The sequence below is a fragment of the Mirounga angustirostris genome, unplaced genomic scaffold (assembly GCF_029215605.1).
Source record: "Mirounga angustirostris isolate CCGP_5_RB_7025 unplaced genomic scaffold, mMirAng1.0.hap1 SCAF_10, whole genome shotgun sequence".
NCBI lineage: Eukaryota > Metazoa > Chordata > Mammalia > Carnivora > Phocidae > Mirounga > Mirounga angustirostris.
The window spans coordinates 134275233-134291223 of record NW_026991718.1 but is presented as its reverse complement, the minus strand read 5'-3'; the positions used below and the strand labels follow the sequence as shown (position 1 = coordinate 134291223).

Sequence of the window (15991 nt, the reverse complement as noted above, 5' to 3'; positions counted from 1 at the left end):
GCCAGAGCTGCCCTGAGGATTATGTTCTCCAGCTTGGGCTTCCCCTGTGGTGTGCAGTCGGTGCCTAATAAATGTGTGAGCTTGAGTAGAGTGAATGTCTTTCTCTCTGTTCATTCTCCGCAGAGCCCTCCCTGCTCGCCCCGCGCCCATGTCCCGAGGCTGGCTTGGGGCCGCGGCTCCCTTGCCTTCGCTCTGTTTCCCTCGAGCTCCCAGCGGCTGCTCACGGGGCTTCTCAGGACGCCCCCGTGCCTCCCCCGAGGCCGAGCCGGGTGCCCCCCGGCCTCTCCCTGATTATGGCGGGGGCTTGCCTTCACGGCACTTACCATCACACGGAACGTACTGGCTGAACGCCTGGCTTCCCCAGCGGACTGAACCCCACACGGCAGGGGCTGTCTCTCTCACACTCCCCACAGAGCAGGCCGTGAGGCCCCGGAATTGCTGGCTGGGTGGACGGACGGACGGACAGCGCAGAAGTTCTCCCAGCCAGTGGGAGATAATGGGCCTCCTGGTCCAATTCTGTGGCCAGGCACCCCTAGCCCTCTCCCCTTCTGAGTGCGCCCCACCCCCAGCACGGTCGTAATGCCGACCGCCTCCCACTTCTCTGGCCCATAGCCTTTCCTCCTGTCTCTCGGGAGAACAACGTGACCGTCCTTGCCAAGGCCGACCTACCTTCTTGTGGCTTCTGCCTACTCTGGCCTCCTCCTCCTCACCCCCCATTCAGCCACGGGCACGCAAGAGAGGCAGGAATCCCTTCCGAGAGGCCTTTCCTTCCAGCGGGAGAGGAAAGCTGTAAAGGAGGACTCCGAACCGTGTGGCAGGTCAGAAGTGACTTCTGCGCACTCGTGCTCCCCCTCGGGTGGGGGGAGCGGGAAGACAGCCCGCAGAGGGAAACGGGCCCCCGTGCTCCCTCCCCTCTGTGTCCAGGCCCCGGGCTTCTCCACTGTTGGCACCGTTGCTACTTGGGGCTGGACTGTGGGGCGCCCGGCAGCGTCCCTGGCCTCTACCCGCCAGAGGCCGGTAACCACTCCTCTGCCGTTGTAACAACCAAACATGTCTGCAGATATCGCCCTGCGTCCTCCGGGGGGGAACCCACGCCCCACTGGAAGACGATGGTTAGCTTACACAAAGTTTACCTTGACCTCATAGGAAGAAATAAAAAAGGACAAAAAAAGATTTCACACATCACCTGCCCTGGACTCGATCCTACTGCCCCAGGGTAGCTGAGATGTAAAGAAAGTCTGTGCCCTTCCACGGGTCCCGATGTTAACCTGGAGGCTGATCGACGTTGCAGAAATAGCTCTAGATCAGTGCATCGTGGGCACAGTGCACAGACGGATCTCTGAGCTCCGCTCGGCCCTGGGAGGCCCTGTCAGCAGCAGCAAGCATGCCCCACCCTCAGGCTTTGGCCCCCGATGCCATTAGCCAACAGAAGGAACCAGGCTTCTCGTTAAAAGAGTTTGTTCCTGGGCCGAGGTGAGGACCGCAGATGAGCCAGAACACAGCATTGTGGCTGAAGATAAGGAAGTGTTCCAAAACCAAAATGGGGGCCATGGCAGGGGACACAGGAGCCACCAAGAGTGGAACCATCTAACAAGCGAGCACTGGATTCTGACCCCCGAGTCTACACCATTGTGAATAACTGAACAAATAGAGAAATGCGTACAAGAGACAGATGTCTTGCATGGAGAATTCCAAAGAATTTGTTACAGGATTTTGTGTCCCCTTAGCACCCATGGTTCTCGGTCACACCGCTTCGAAGAATGAAGAGGTAGACCACACCAAGAGTGGTGGGCAGCAGAGCAAAGTTGATTGAGCAAGAGCATAAAGCTCCCGGAAAGGGAGGGGGGCCGGAATGGGTTGTCCCCGGGGTTTCTAAGTTTAGGGGTTTTTATGAGCTCTTTTGCGGAACTATGTTAAACAATCAGGGTGTGCTGAGTTGTGCCGATCGGGGCTTTGGTCACGTATCTCTCTTAAGTATTAGGTTCATGTCCACGTGCTGATGGTCTTTTTTTTTTTTTTGCTGACAACCGGGGGCTTAGGTCCTAACTGCCCCTTGCCCATGATATTGACAAATGCTTTTGTGGTTCATTGTCTTATTTTAGGACGTTTTGCAGAAGTCTTTTCTGCAAGGGCTGCAAAGCAGAATGTCAGCGCGGTCCTGTCTAAGCTGTGGAACAGGATGGCAGTTTGATCTTAGCTGTCCTGACTCCAGATTTCCTTGCTGGGGACCCTGGCCCCGACTCCCTGACTGTCCAACTCACTCCTCACAAATTCATGTAAAAGCCACTTAAGAAGTAGGGCCGTAACTACCCATCCCTTCAGTCTGGGCGCCGCTCAGGGACTTGCTTCCAGAGCGCAGTGTGGAATCTGGGCAGAAGGGAACGCCGCACACCAGCCAGGGCCGAGGTTCACGTCACCAGTGAGAGTCCGGGGAGAGCGCGGACCCAGACAGGCCGTGATGAGAAGACCTTCACGTCTGTGAGCTCCCTCCTGAACCCATCACCCTGATCCAAGTATGAACCAAACATCGGGGACATTCTACCAAGGATCTACCAGCCCTCCTCAAAATGGTCAAGGTCCTCAAAAACAAGAGAAATCTGAGACACTCACAGCCAAGAGGAGACCTGACAACTCAATGTAATGTGACCTGGATGGGATCCTGGAACAGAAAAGAGGTATTTGGTGAAAGCCAAGCATGGCGTTCAGTTAATAATGGATCAGTATTGGTTCATGCGTTGTGGCAAAGTACCTCAGCAACGTAACAACGTAGACACTGGGTGCTAGGCACTCGGAAACTGTACTCTCTCCTAACTCTAAACCTATTTTAAAATAAGTTTATGGGCGCCTGGGTGGCTCAGTCGGTTAAGGGACTGCCTTCGGCTCAGGTCATGATCCTGGAGTCCCGGGATCGAGTCCCGCATCGGGCTCCCCGCTCGGCAGGGAGTCTGCTTCTCCCTCTGACCCTCCCCCCTCTCATGTGCTCTCTCTTAGTCTCTCTCTCTCAAATAAATAAAATCTTTAAAAAAAGATAAAAAATAAAATAAAATAAAAAGTTTACTTAAAATATAGGCATGTGTGTCCCAGTCTCGTGAGAAATAGCTACCACGGCACCAGGCCTTCCTGGATGCCGATCAGCGCTACAGAGAGAACGAAAACAAGTGAAATGGCACCCTGCCCCACACCCACGTGGGGTTCTGGCCGCCCCCTCACCCCCATCCTGATCTTTTTTCTGTGCCACGACCCCCAGCATTGCACAGTGAGGACTGGAGGGAGTTGGGCTGGGTACATGGCGAGGGGGGAGAGTTGGGGTCCAGGAGGCACCTGGGGCTCTGGCTGGGACCCGACAGCCAGGGGACAGGTCTAAGGGGTGGTGCTGGGTCTGAGGTAGGGCACAGGAGGGTGGCTGGGGTGCCCTGGAAGGGCTTGAGCTCCCAGCGTGTGCAGCCTGGACCTCTTGGGAAAGGCCCATGCTTCCTTGGGCTGGAACCGCTGGTCCAGAGCCTCCATGGCCCGTTCGGGCCTGGCAGGTGCTGTCCCCATGGCCCCGAGTCCCTGTGGGGCCTGGCCTTCCCGGCTGCTGATGGCGGCTTGGACAACTTGGAGAAAACCCAGAGCACACTCCTGGCAGAAGGAGATCCAGGGGAGGCCCCTGTCTGCCCAAAAGTATCTCCCCATACTGCCCTGATGACATTCTTCACTCTCTCAAGAGGCAGAATGTTCTCGTTGTCTGAGGTGAACTGGGACCAGTGCCATCTTCTCAGAAAGAAAATGTGCCCGTGTCCTGGGCATTGGCACCTGCCTGTGAACAGGAGCCATCTGTGGCCTGTTCCTTCACAACGAGCTGTGATGTCTGCGGTCCAGGCCAGGGCTCAGCGGCAGTGTGGGGGGGGGGGGGTGCCTGCCGCCTGACCGAGGCTGGAGCAGCAGGGGGTGGGGAGCGGGAAGGGAAGCAGACGTGCCCCCACTGCCATCACCTGTTCCTGGGGGCCAGCCACCACCCATCCCTCCCTGCACACTTGTACTGCATGCCAGGCCCTGTTGTGGGCCCCGGGGACACAGAGCAGGACAAGATGGACACGGTCCTGTCCTTGTAGAGCTTAGAGCCTATGACCATGTGCATAACAGGGGCTTGGCCAGGAGACTCCCGGAGGAGGTGGCATGTACATGGAATGAGAAGGAGGTAGTAGCCGGGTGGCTAGGCAGCAGGGAAGTGTGTGCCCATGAGGGGGTGGGGGGGATGCATGGGAAGGCCTTGACCCTCAGGACTCCCCCAGCCTCCACCCCCAGCTTGGATTTTACCGAGAGCGCAGGGATGAGCCACTGAAGCATTTCCGACAAGTGACAATCCGTTTGCGTTTGGAGAAGTTCCTTGGAGAAGCCTGGAGACGTGGGGGGTAGGGAGGCTGTTGGAGTCACCCCTCAGTAGATGCGAGCCCCTCAGCGGGGCTGGGGGAGCTGGCAGAGGGAGGAGAGAGGAGTACCAGCTGCAGGCAGCTCAGGAGGCTGGGCACCCCAGCCCTGTGCAGAGGGGGCCCCGGAAGACGCAGAATGGGCACAGCTGGGGAAGGGGCCACTTGGGGCAGGACGTGCGGTAAGTTGGCATCTCCCCCCAGTCTTGGAGTCCCCCTTTATAAAATAAGGGAGCTTAACTGGCTGTTGGCCATGTGCTCTCCCAGCTCGGGAGCCCAAGATGCGGTGGACGTGGGGCTGCGGCCGCCCAGAAGGGCTCGGACAGCAGCGCCCACCTGCCACCCCAAACTTCAGGAACCACAGTGTGCAATGTGCCCTCCTCTCTCTTTGAATAAGCATTTAGCTGTCCTCAACCACAGCCCACGTCCACAGCCGCCGGGTGCCCTTTCTGCATGGGTGACTCACCAGAATTAATGTTCATTTGATTTTTACTATAAATTACGCCTCACATAATTTCTCCATTACGGGCGGAGGATGGCTCCTCGGGAAGGCTGGAGCGGGCCATTTGGTCACTCATGCTGGGGAGGCACTGAGTCATTCCTCCTCCCACGTGCTGGCTGGTAGTGGACCGCCGTCGCAGGTGGCTTAATGGATGTGTCTCCCCAACCCACTAATGGGAGATGCTCACCTGGGCCCGCAGGAGAGGAGGAGGGGGCAGGCAGGGAGCGCTGATATTCATGTACCACTTGAATGTGGATGATTGGGATGTTGAAGGTTAAAACAAACAAACAAACCACACTTTTAAAGATCGGGGGTCTCCCCTCCAGCCTTCCGTTCCTCTTGCCTTCCTTCCTTCAGATATTCATCGACTGTGCTCAGCGTTCTGTAAAACACTGGCGATTCAATAGTGAAAAAAATTAGGGCCTCCACCGCCAGGGTGCTTATGGCCCAATGGGATTAATTGGATAACCACAGAAACACATGTCAAACTACCACCAACGACTATGTACAACAGAGGGGCTGGTCGGTTCCCAGAAGATGCGCGGTGGGACCGAGATCAATTGACGGGAAGGCATTACCAGGCAAAGGGGCAGGACTGCATGTACAAAGGCCCTGTGGCAGGGAACCACGGGAGCAGGAGGGACCCAAGGAAGGCTAGGTGATCTGGGGGGAAACGGGGGTCCAAGCAGGGTTCGTGGGCCCTGGAAAGAATTGCGCTTGTTATCCTGAGGCCAAGGTACTCACTGACGTTTTAAGGAGTGGGGATCATTTTAGGAAGCGATCAGAGGCTCCACCAGTCCCACTGGGATGGGTAAAGGGAGGGTCCCTGCCACGTGCAGACGTGGCCCCAAATGGGCCAGCCCTGGACTCTGCAATTCGAGGACGAGGGGAGTGCATGTAGAGGTGGGGGGAGGGCGTGAATGGGGGCGGGGAGAGCAAGGACCCAGAGGCTTTGCACCAGCATTGAAACCATACGCTACTTTGTAAAAATCCGACAACCCGAGGACTGTGACTCATCCACCCCAATTCGCTCGGCAGTGGAATAAACCAATTTGCTTAAACCTCCAACTGATCTCATACATTTGTCTTTTTTTTCTTTAATATCTAAAGCTCAAAAGAAACCAAAGTTTACACGAAAAGAAAAAACCTAGCACACTAGATTGAAGTAGACGTGTGCTTATCTGTTTTTCAAAAGAATTGAATTAAAAAACAAAGCCCACAAACAGAACCTCACGACGCCCTGCACCAGCCCCCTTGCCGCTCCTCTCGCCTCGGTGCCTGGAATAAATCACCCTGCAGCCTGCCTCTCCTCCCTGGGAAGGGGCCAGCCTCCTTCCCGTCCTGGGGTCCCTGCCACAGGAGGCACAGAGCTAGGTCCCCAGTGAGACCACCCAAGCAAAAACTTCGGATGGGCCCGTGGGGTCATTCCCGGCACGAGCGCCATGTCCCTGTTTCTGGAGAAGCCGAGCAAGTGAGGCTCAGTGACTGTCAAGTAATCTACCTGCAGCTCTGACCTCGTAAATATCACAGCTGGTCCCCGACCCCCCGCCACTCTGATGCTAAATACCAAGGGACACAAAAGTCATAACCCTTAGTCTTTTTTCCTCTCTTTCCAAACACTGGATATATACAGAGCAGGAGGTACATGATTCCATTTATCTCCAGGGTTCTCAACTAGGGTCAGTTTTACCACCACCCGCCCCCACCCCGGGGGGACATTTGGCAACGTCTGGGGACATTTGGTTCTCGCAGTTCAGGGATGGGGAGATGTTCTGAGCATCTAGTGGGTAGAGGCCAGGGGTGCTGCTGAGCACCGTACAGTGCCCAGGACGGCCTCACAGCAGAGAGTAATCCAGCCCAGAAGGTCAGGGGCAGGTGGAGAAACCCCGAAGTGGACAAGAGGGTGCTGTGGGTAACATACGGGAGAGCAAGGGCCTGAAGGATAGGCACCAAAACGTCTCCATTTGTTTATCTCTTGCTGAAAGGATTTGGGTAATTTTTTATTTTTCTTCCTTATGTTTTTCTGTACTGTTTCAATTTTTTAAGGAACAATGTGCATGTATCATTTTTATAATCAGAAAAAAAGAGCTGTTTTCGTTTTGTAAAAAAAAAAAAAAAAAAAAGGCATTCAGGACTTATCGATTCTGATCCAGTTCTCCCACTAACTAGCTGTCAGGAACAGCTCTCTGGGAAATATGTCTATCTGGAAAGTGAGAAGAGCAATCCCTTCTTGCATTATATTATAGGAATATAAAGTAACATTGTCCTGGGAAAGCTCTCCGAGCTCAGAGGAGAAAAATTGTTGAGAATATGGAGATATTGCTTCCCTCATATATTTCCCCTCTGAGCCGATGTGTACATTTTTTGCAGCATAGACATTTAGAAGAGGGGGGACTCAGTGAGGGTCTTCTAAGTGCCAGAGACTGGGAAACAGAGGGGGGGGTCCAGCAAGCCTCCTGCCCTCAGGTGAGTGGACCGGGTGCTTCCATCCTTCAGAGACAGCATTTAGTCCCCAGACCATTCTGATGGTGTCTCACGGCCGGGCTAAGCCTGGCTTTCTCAACCAAGGCACTATCAACAATCGGGGTGGGGTAGTTCTTCGTTGTGGGGAGGCATCCTGGACGTCGTAGGGCGTTCAGCAGCCTCTCTGACCTCCATGCTAATAGCTCCCCTTCTCCCCCAAGTCATGACAACCCCAAATGTCTCCAGTGGAGGCCAAACGGTCCAATGCGGGAGGGCCAAGATCGGGGCCTGCACAGAATCACTGCGTGGCCATGCTCCGAGCTCCAACGGGAGGCCCTCCCAGAGATGGTTCAGGCCCCTGAATCAGGACGTTGATTGGCTGCATTTCCGAGGCACTGCCCACGTTTTCTGTCTTCAGAAGTCTTCCCTTTGTGCCTACCTGGTCCAGGACAGCCCCTCACGAAGGCAGGATCCCTGGAGGTCCAGGGGTGCCTGAGTCTTTGGGACAAGTCCCACTCCCACGAGGCCGTGGGGAGGCCTGAGGCTGGGGCGCCCCCTTCCCTACAAATAATACCATGCAGGCAGGCTGTGCTCGAGCCCCCCCGCCCCCCCAGCAGAAAGCACAGAAGGAGCCCGTGTCTCTCGGGAGCGCGTAAACCCACCTACTAATCGTGAGAAGGCCCTGGGAGGGCCTACTGAGGCCACTTTGCACACCAGCGCCGAAATCAGAAGCAGAAGATGAATTTTAAATTAAGTAAGATAAAACCAGTTTGGAAATTCAATACCTCACCTCCCTTCCTGTCTTTTTAAAAATCCATAATTCATGGAGAACCCAGTCAGGGGGTGTGCAGCTCAACTGAATTATCCATTTTTTTTTGTTTTTTGTTTTTTTGTTTTTTTTTTCCCAAAGATCGAGACTGGGAGAGGCCTGTTCTTAAATTGGAGGAAATAAAAAGCAGCTCTCTGGAGCTCCTGTCCCCTGATGTTGACCTCGTCGGCCCAGCCCTCCATCCCACGGGACAGGAACATCACAAACACGTGCGAACAACATTCTAAGACTCATGGTAATTGCACTGCCAGGAACTTATCCTTCCGATGCCCTGCCCAGGCCGGGGATGATGAATACCCAGGTTTATTCATTGCCAGGTGGTTGGAAACAGCAACAGGCTGGCAACAACATAGATGCTTGCCATAGAGGGCTGGTTAAGTCAACCCCATTCCTGCCTTGCGATGGAATTACCATGTAGCGCTAAAAACAGAACCCGGAGGCTCATTGTATAGTGAGAGGAGATGCGTCATCACATTGTTGAAGGCACGGTGGGGAACAATGTTTATAGTATGCTACCATCTGTGTTTATAAGAAAAGGAAAAAATATACACGTATGCATCGGCTTGTATATACCTAGTGTGTCCCTAAGCTGGCTGGCTCCCAGGAGGGGGACGGGGAGACCAGAGAGAGAGAGAGAGAGAGAGAGGCCACAGGACGCCTCCCTGCATACCCTTTTGTATGTTTTGGTTTTCGAACCAGAAATAAGTGCTCAGAAATAGATATATAAAATTAAATTTCCTTCACAAAAAGAAGCACAAACCAACCATACACCGTGCTAATTTGTTATGAAAAACACACCGTAGGGAAGGGATGGTGAATTCCTAGGAAGCACGTAAGTGTGTTGCCTCCGGGACACCCAGGTTCCTCCCTGGACCTCAGAATTCTTCCAAACTGCGCATTAGTTCTCTAAGGATTTTTTGCTTTGCTAATATCCCGTGATACGTTGGTGTCTTCCACATTATAACCCAGCCATCAACACCTTCTAGTTGTGGGCCAAAACGTATTCCAGGACCCTTGTCCCCTTAGTCCCCTTAGGCCAGGACTCTTGTCCCCTTAGATCCCGGCGAGGGTTGCCATCACTGCGTATGGGGATAAGCATGGACTTGTTTTTATGTGTATTTCCGATTTGTGTCAAGTGATACAGATTTTTCCATTCGCTGTGGTAGTGTAAACGTTCACTTTCAAGTAATTTATGTAAATAATGCAAGAGCAAAACAGTGTTAAGTAAATAACAGCGCAGCGAGGCCAGCAGATGCACAAAAACCACAGATACGGAAGCGTGCCGGCCTGAAATTCGGGGCACGCAGCTCCGTGCCACGTCATCCCTCTCCCCAGCAAAGTGATCTTACTTTCAGTGACCTGGCCTCTTGGACTCTTAACTCAACGTGATCAAGAGAAGAGAAGAAAGAGGCATTTGCGGTGAGCTTTCAATTACTCAGTGGAGCAGCAAATGCAGGTGTTCCTTAAGTGGGTGGGTGGCGGAAGCCTCCCCAACGCACCCTGAGCCCCTCTGCTGGGTCCGTCCACCTCTGTACAGAGATGATGACCTTCACTTCCCATTCCATTGTAGAACATACTGTTCATTCTCTCGTGTCAATTATGCCTTAAGGGCCACAAATCTTAAGCTGATAAGGGAGGCCTAACGAACCCCAGGGTTTGGCTGGGTCAACTCTTGCCTGCTGTCCGTCTCAGATAGATTGCAGACAGATAGCGCCGGAAATGGGGCCTGGGACAAAACTCCCCTCGGAAGATCCAGGGTCCAAAAAACTGGTTAACAGATGGGGAGGAGTTATTGCTTTACGGGGTACTTAAATGCAAGTGAACTCCAAATTACATTTCAGAGACACCGGGGAGGGGCTCCAGTGGAGAAGGGCAAGGTGGTTTCTCCTGATGGGGGCAAAGAGAATTCTAGCAGAGCGGGCTGGGGGCCATGTGTAGTCACCACCACACGGAGGCAGGATTTCATGGGTCCCTAGCTCTCCCGCTCGCCTTCAAATACCCAGAGTGCCTGCTCATTTGGGTTGGTGACAGCGTGATCACCCTGTGCGTGGGCCTTGCACACCTTTCTGGTGGCTGGTCTCTCTTGGAAAGCCTCGTTAAGCCTCCTGGCCCACCTTGTGCCTTTGCTTGGGAAAGACAAAACAAAGATGGCTCTCCTTAACCCAGATCAACGCCTGTCTAAGGCAACAGACGAGTATTTTCGGGGTGGGGGTTTGAGGCCAACTTCTGCAGGCCCTTTGTCAGGATGGCTTCGCCCCAGTACCCACGGGAGAGAGTGGGCAGGGGGTGGAGGGCTGGGAGACAGGCGCCTGCAGGACTGTGGACTCAGTTGGCCCCTATGTACCAAAAGATGACCATTTTATACACCAGCGTCTAATGAAGTTTGCAGGCGAATGTGAATGGAAAAACGAAGAAAATAATTATCTAAGCTGGGGAGTCGCCAGGGCTCTGGAGGCTATGATTTTGGTGCTAATGGAAATGTGGCAAGGGGGAGGGCCAGCCGGAAGAAGAGGCCACTCTTGTCCTTTTCTGAACTTGAGGTTTCTGGTTCCCGAAAGTTCTCGGTGGGGGAGATGAGATGCCAGTGTGGGCCCGTCTCTGCCTGCATCAGAAGCAGGCTCCCTCCTTTACTCCGAAGTGGGGAGCAAGGTGGGATCTGGGTCGGAGCCTCCTGACTCCTACCGGGAGGGACTGGCTGAGAGGGGGGCAGGGCCAAGAAGGGGTCCAGTCTTTCCACTGATCTAGCACTTTCCTGTCAGGTTGAGCACCACCCCCTTCCCGAGTCCCCTCCTCTGGCCTCAGAAGAGGGCCTGGTCAGCAGGAGAGTCCCCGAAACAGAAACCACACGCACGGGGGCGCCTGGGTGGCTCAGTCGGTTAAGCGACTGCCTTCGGCTCAGGTCATGATCCTGGAGTCCCGGGATCGAGTCCCGCATCGGGCTCCCTGCTCGGCAGGGAGTCTGCTTCTCCCTCTGACCCTCCTCCCTCTCATGCTGTCTCTCATTCTCTCTGTCTCAAATAAATAAATAAAATCTTAAAAAAAAAAAAAAAAAGAAACCACACCAGGGTGGCCGGCTGGGTGGCCTGGAGGCCAGGGCTTCGGAGGAGGCCCCTCCTCAGAGTCCTGCTGCCCTGCCCCCGCACTCAGGTAAGACCCGGGATTGTTTTCTGCGAGACTCCCACCCACATTTGCCGCCCAGAGCTTTCAATAGCTCCAGGCTTCTTGGTGGTGCCCACCTATTGTTTCTCAAAACCTGACTGTCCTTTTTGGTAAAGCTGCAAGGGGGAGATAAGACTGACCTTGACATGCTCTAGGCCCTAGCCTGGGAATTTCACCCCACCCCGAGTCTCCGTCCCCTCCCCATTTCCTGGAAGCCGGGACAATCATGGAACCTAAGAACGAGACCCAGTGTAGTTAGGGGCCGCTGGGGCAACGCGGACCGTAGGCTCAGCTTGTCTCCAGGGGTCCCCCCGCACATATCTTGGGGGTCTAAATTGCAGCTGAGCTTGTGCCATGAGAAAGGAAAATCCATCTTCTCGCTGCTCACATAACTTCAGCCCTTGGGCTCAGCCTTGGGTCTACAGATCCCTTGTAAGGCAGCAGATAAAGCTAACTTGCCTAATTGAACACTTTCTCCTTGGGTGTGGGCGTGGGGGGGTGGGGAGCGGAGGGCTAGGCTACTCTGCTCAGGGTCCTTTAAAAATACCAAAAGTACCAGCTCCCAGGCCCTACCCCAGACCTGCTGGTTCTGAGTCTCCAGGGGTGGGGTCCAGGGTCTGCATTCTTATTTAAAAAAAAAAAAAAAAAACCCTCCCCCAAACCAACCTAGGAGACACTGGCCTAAGGATAAAACCAAAATGGGTTCTTCATTCAAAAGGTTTCAGGCTACAGTTGAGGTTGAGTGGCGAGCAACCCACTTGATTTGCATGAGGGTGGGGGGCGAGAGAGGTTTCCACTTCCTCGAGACTTCTCCGAACAACTGGAGGCAGTAATTATCCATGCAAAGTGAAGCTAAAATTTCAGAGAAGTATCTGGAGAATTCAAGTCAGAAGAAGCATGCTTGTCTGAAATACCTAGATAATTAAAGAAAAAAATATATTCATTGCATAAATCGCTCATTAATTCACTCCTCTGTGGGGGCACACAGCTTAAAAGCAGGCGCTTTGATGAATCCAAGTTATATTAAATCCTCAAGATGCTTTTTCTTTTTTTTACCCTATGCCTGGATCTTCGTATTTCCTTCCTCTAAAGAATCATAAATAAAAGTTGTCCCTTTGCAGAAATGCATTTCAGGTTTGGCTTGGCAGAATATGCCCTAGAGTTGGTAGAATCAATTTGGGTGCACTTTTTCTTTTTTAAGTACACATTTCGAAATCAGATGCATTCTTTCCAGTTCACTGGAAATGCTAATTTTTTTTCCATCACATTTCGAAGTTACATTGTGTGTGGCTAAGCGAATAACACCAAGCACAATAGCACTTCAGAGAGACCAAGGAGGAACATGATCCCAATCAGAGGGAAAGCCAGAGAAATGGTTAATTTCAAAGGCAGGCCACTGATTGGGGAGAAGGATCTATAGAATTATTTATTTCCTTAAAAAAAAAAAAGAATAGAAAAAGAAAGAAAGAAAGAAAACCCTGAAAATTCAGAAACCACTTGGAAAGAACAAGCGTCTAATCCTGACAGGTTGATTTTCAAGACCCTCTTAATGAAATTTCAGCACATCTGTTCTCCACTCATTCCCCTGCCTGGCTACCCAAGGTACCTTAGACCCAGCTCACTTTTCATTTCTCCTTCAGCTCTTTTATTCAGGTGTAATGGATTCCACTCTTCCCCATCCCTCTGGCGGGCTCCCGGCAGGGGTAGGCCAGCCCCACCTGCAACGCCTCTTCCAGCGGGTTTGGGGAAGCGAACAAAAGCAGGTGCTGAGCTCCTAGATTCCACTGGGTAGCCTTGAAAAAACTAGCCTTTTGATGTGTGTTGGCTTGAGCCAGAGCGTCCTCGGCGTCTTCCCAGAGATCAATATTAAATACTTTGCAACGCCTTGTTTTACAAAGCTGGCAGAGAAAGGCAGAAACATCCTGTCTCAAAGCATCTTTTGTAGTATATATGGGGAGGTGGACACATAGGGACTATTTTCAGGTGCTCGAGGGGACACTCCTCTTCAGTCAGTTAACACACTGATGGGTTGCGCCCCAGATTTTGAGATTTTACGGAGTGGTAAAAAAATAAAAATAATTAGAGGGGAGATAGCCACTTTTTCTTTTATCGAGAAAAGGCATTAAAAAGCAACCACCTTCTAAGGCGAGTTCTCGTGAAAGGGAGAGCATTTAGGCTTTCTAAGGGCAACTTGAGCCGGAAGGACTGAATCTCAGAGCTGATTACATCATGTATTCATTCAACCAACATTTGCCGAGCACATCCTCTGGGCTCGTAGCATTCTAGGCACCCGGGAGACAGGAGTCCCCCGGATCCCCGGGGACCTAACTAGTGCCCAGGGCAGGGCCTGTCATCACAAGGAGAGTTGCCTGTGACCTCCCATGCTGCTGGACCCCCCTGACCGTCCATCCTCCACCCTGCTTCCCTCCTCCGGGAAGCACCAAGAACGTCCTAGGAGCCAGGGGGCACACCGGGGTCCTCTTCCACCAGCTGCAGAGGGCCACGTGGACCGCCTTTTGCTCGGGCCACTCAACCTCGAAGCCCACTTTTACTTTTCTCTGTTATAGCCTTGATGGCAGGGGGCCCAAGGCTGAGGGCGAGCCTGTGATTCAGTCATCAGAGAAAGACCACATGGGGACCTGCCTTTCTTCCTTCCATGACAACTGTTTTTCTTAAAACAAAAACCAAAAACCAAAAACACCCACCTCCTGAACTGTTCATGCCTCATTCTAAAGGGGGCTGCAGCAGAACTGGGGAGGGGGAGCCAAGGGCAGGAGGAGGAGACCCAGCTGGGGGCTCTAGAGCAGGGCTTGGTACATTCTAACCTGCGAGCTGAGAACAGTTTTTTCATTTTTAAATGGTTTGAAAAGAATCCAAAGAAGATTTTTCTTGACACACAGGAATTATTTATGGGAACTGAAATTTGAATTTCCCAGGATGTTTTGTTGGCGTACGGCCACGCCCACGTGTATGTATCAGCAGTGGCTGCTTTGGCCAAAGAGATTTATCATCTGGGGCTTTGCAGAAAAAGTGTGCTGAGCCCTGATCTAAACCCATGGATGGACTTCCAGAGGGTTCCATGAATTCCCTGGAATTGTGTGCAGAGTGGGGCCTGGGCACTTCTCCAGAAGAAAGGCCCACGGTTTCTATCAAGCTCCTGAAGGGGTCCAGGTGCCCACAACACAGAGCTGCCATTCCACAAACTCAAATACAGCCTACCGGGTTACGTGGGATTTCAGATAAACAACGGAGACGTTTTTAGTATAAGTCTGTCCCCCCCCAAAAAATATTTTGTGGGACAGACAGACTTGTACTAAAAAATTACCCATTTAAAAAAATTTTTTTTTATTTTTAAAGATTTTATTTATTTGAGACAGAGATCGCGACAGAGATGGTAAGAGAGAGCACGAGTGGGGAGGAGAGGGAGAAGCAGATTCCCTGCTGAGCAGGGAGACCGACGCGGGGCTCGATCCCAGGACCCCGAGATCATGACCTGAGCCGAAGGCAGACGCTTAACCAAATGTGCCACCCTGGCACACGAAGTAACTGTATTTTACCTGCAACCTGACCAGGAGAGTGACATGACCAGCTCCTAAGTGTCGACTCCCCATGGCCCCACTCTTACTCCCCAGCTGACCCCCCTCCCCTCCTCTGATCCTTCCTGATCCCTCCCTCCAAGGTCTCTTGAGCCGTGGAGTGGTCGAGTAGGAACACGAAGTTACATTTATTCCCTCTAAATCGACTTTTATATATTTTTATGGCCTAAGCTCTTTTGCGATTACAATAGAAATCCATGCTTGTTATAAGAAATGAAATCCTTATAGATGAAGGCAAAGTACCCATGATCCGCCGCTGGACACCACCTGCCCCCCGTAAACTGTCGGGGGCCGACTGTCCCGTGTGCCCTCCGTGCTGTGCTGAGGCCCGAGTCCTTCCAGGCACACCTGCGGTGCCGGCGTCTCTGTGTCCGGCGGTGCGTGGACAGCTTTCCACGCCAGCGTCTGACGGTCGCCTCATTCCCCATAACTGCCACCACGACTCCATTGACGGCTGCTCGACCCGCAGGGGAGCCGGACGGAAACCAGTCCTCCACTCCGCACCCCAGAACCTCGCACCTCATTATATGAGTTAAGGAGATCTAGTATTGCTCTCCCCTTGTCTTTTCTTAGCAAAGTAATGCATGTACGTAATTTTAAAGCCATGGAGTTCTGAGCGCTTATGATGGAAAAGCCCTCCCTCTGCCCGCCCGCCGGCCCCCACACTGCTCTTCTAGTGGTTTCCTTTTCTGTTGGTTCTAAGGGGCACATCTCTGCGGCTGTTTCTGTCTCCGATGCTCGTCCCTGGCCTCCTTCACTGGCGTGGGGACTTGGCTCCTCAGACCCCACCTCGGATCCCTCCGTGTCCTCGGGACCCCGCCTGCCCCGGCTACCTGGGCCCCTCGCCCCTCCCCCGCCGCAGCACCTCCTTGGCCCCGGGGGGCGCTGACTGGGGTCCACAGTGAGCTCCACAGGCTCGGTTCCGGAAGGAGGGTGCAGATGCTCCTCCACCAGCTCCTGTCACCTCCCGCCCCTCTCGATGCGGACCCGGCACGGAGTCCACGCCAGGCCTCCACGCTCGGGTCCGCCAGCC

General features: G+C 53.1%; 1 long non-coding RNA gene across 2 annotated transcripts in view; it reads left to right on the top strand.

Annotated features, from left to right (window-relative positions):
* Positions 1 to 10775, top strand: part of LOC123850655 (uncharacterized) — a 42334-nt gene extending 31559 nt beyond the window's left edge. Inside the window, exon 4 of one of the 2 annotated variants that reach the window (XR_010405942.1) lies at positions 8285 to 10775. This is a non-coding gene — a long non-coding RNA (uncharacterized LOC123850655). Of the gene's footprint in view, positions 1 to 2102; positions 3282 to 8284 lie in introns of those variants that run through there. The other variant, XR_006792390.3, reaches the window with a different exon arrangement.
* Positions 10776 to 15991: the final 5216 nt, after the last annotated feature.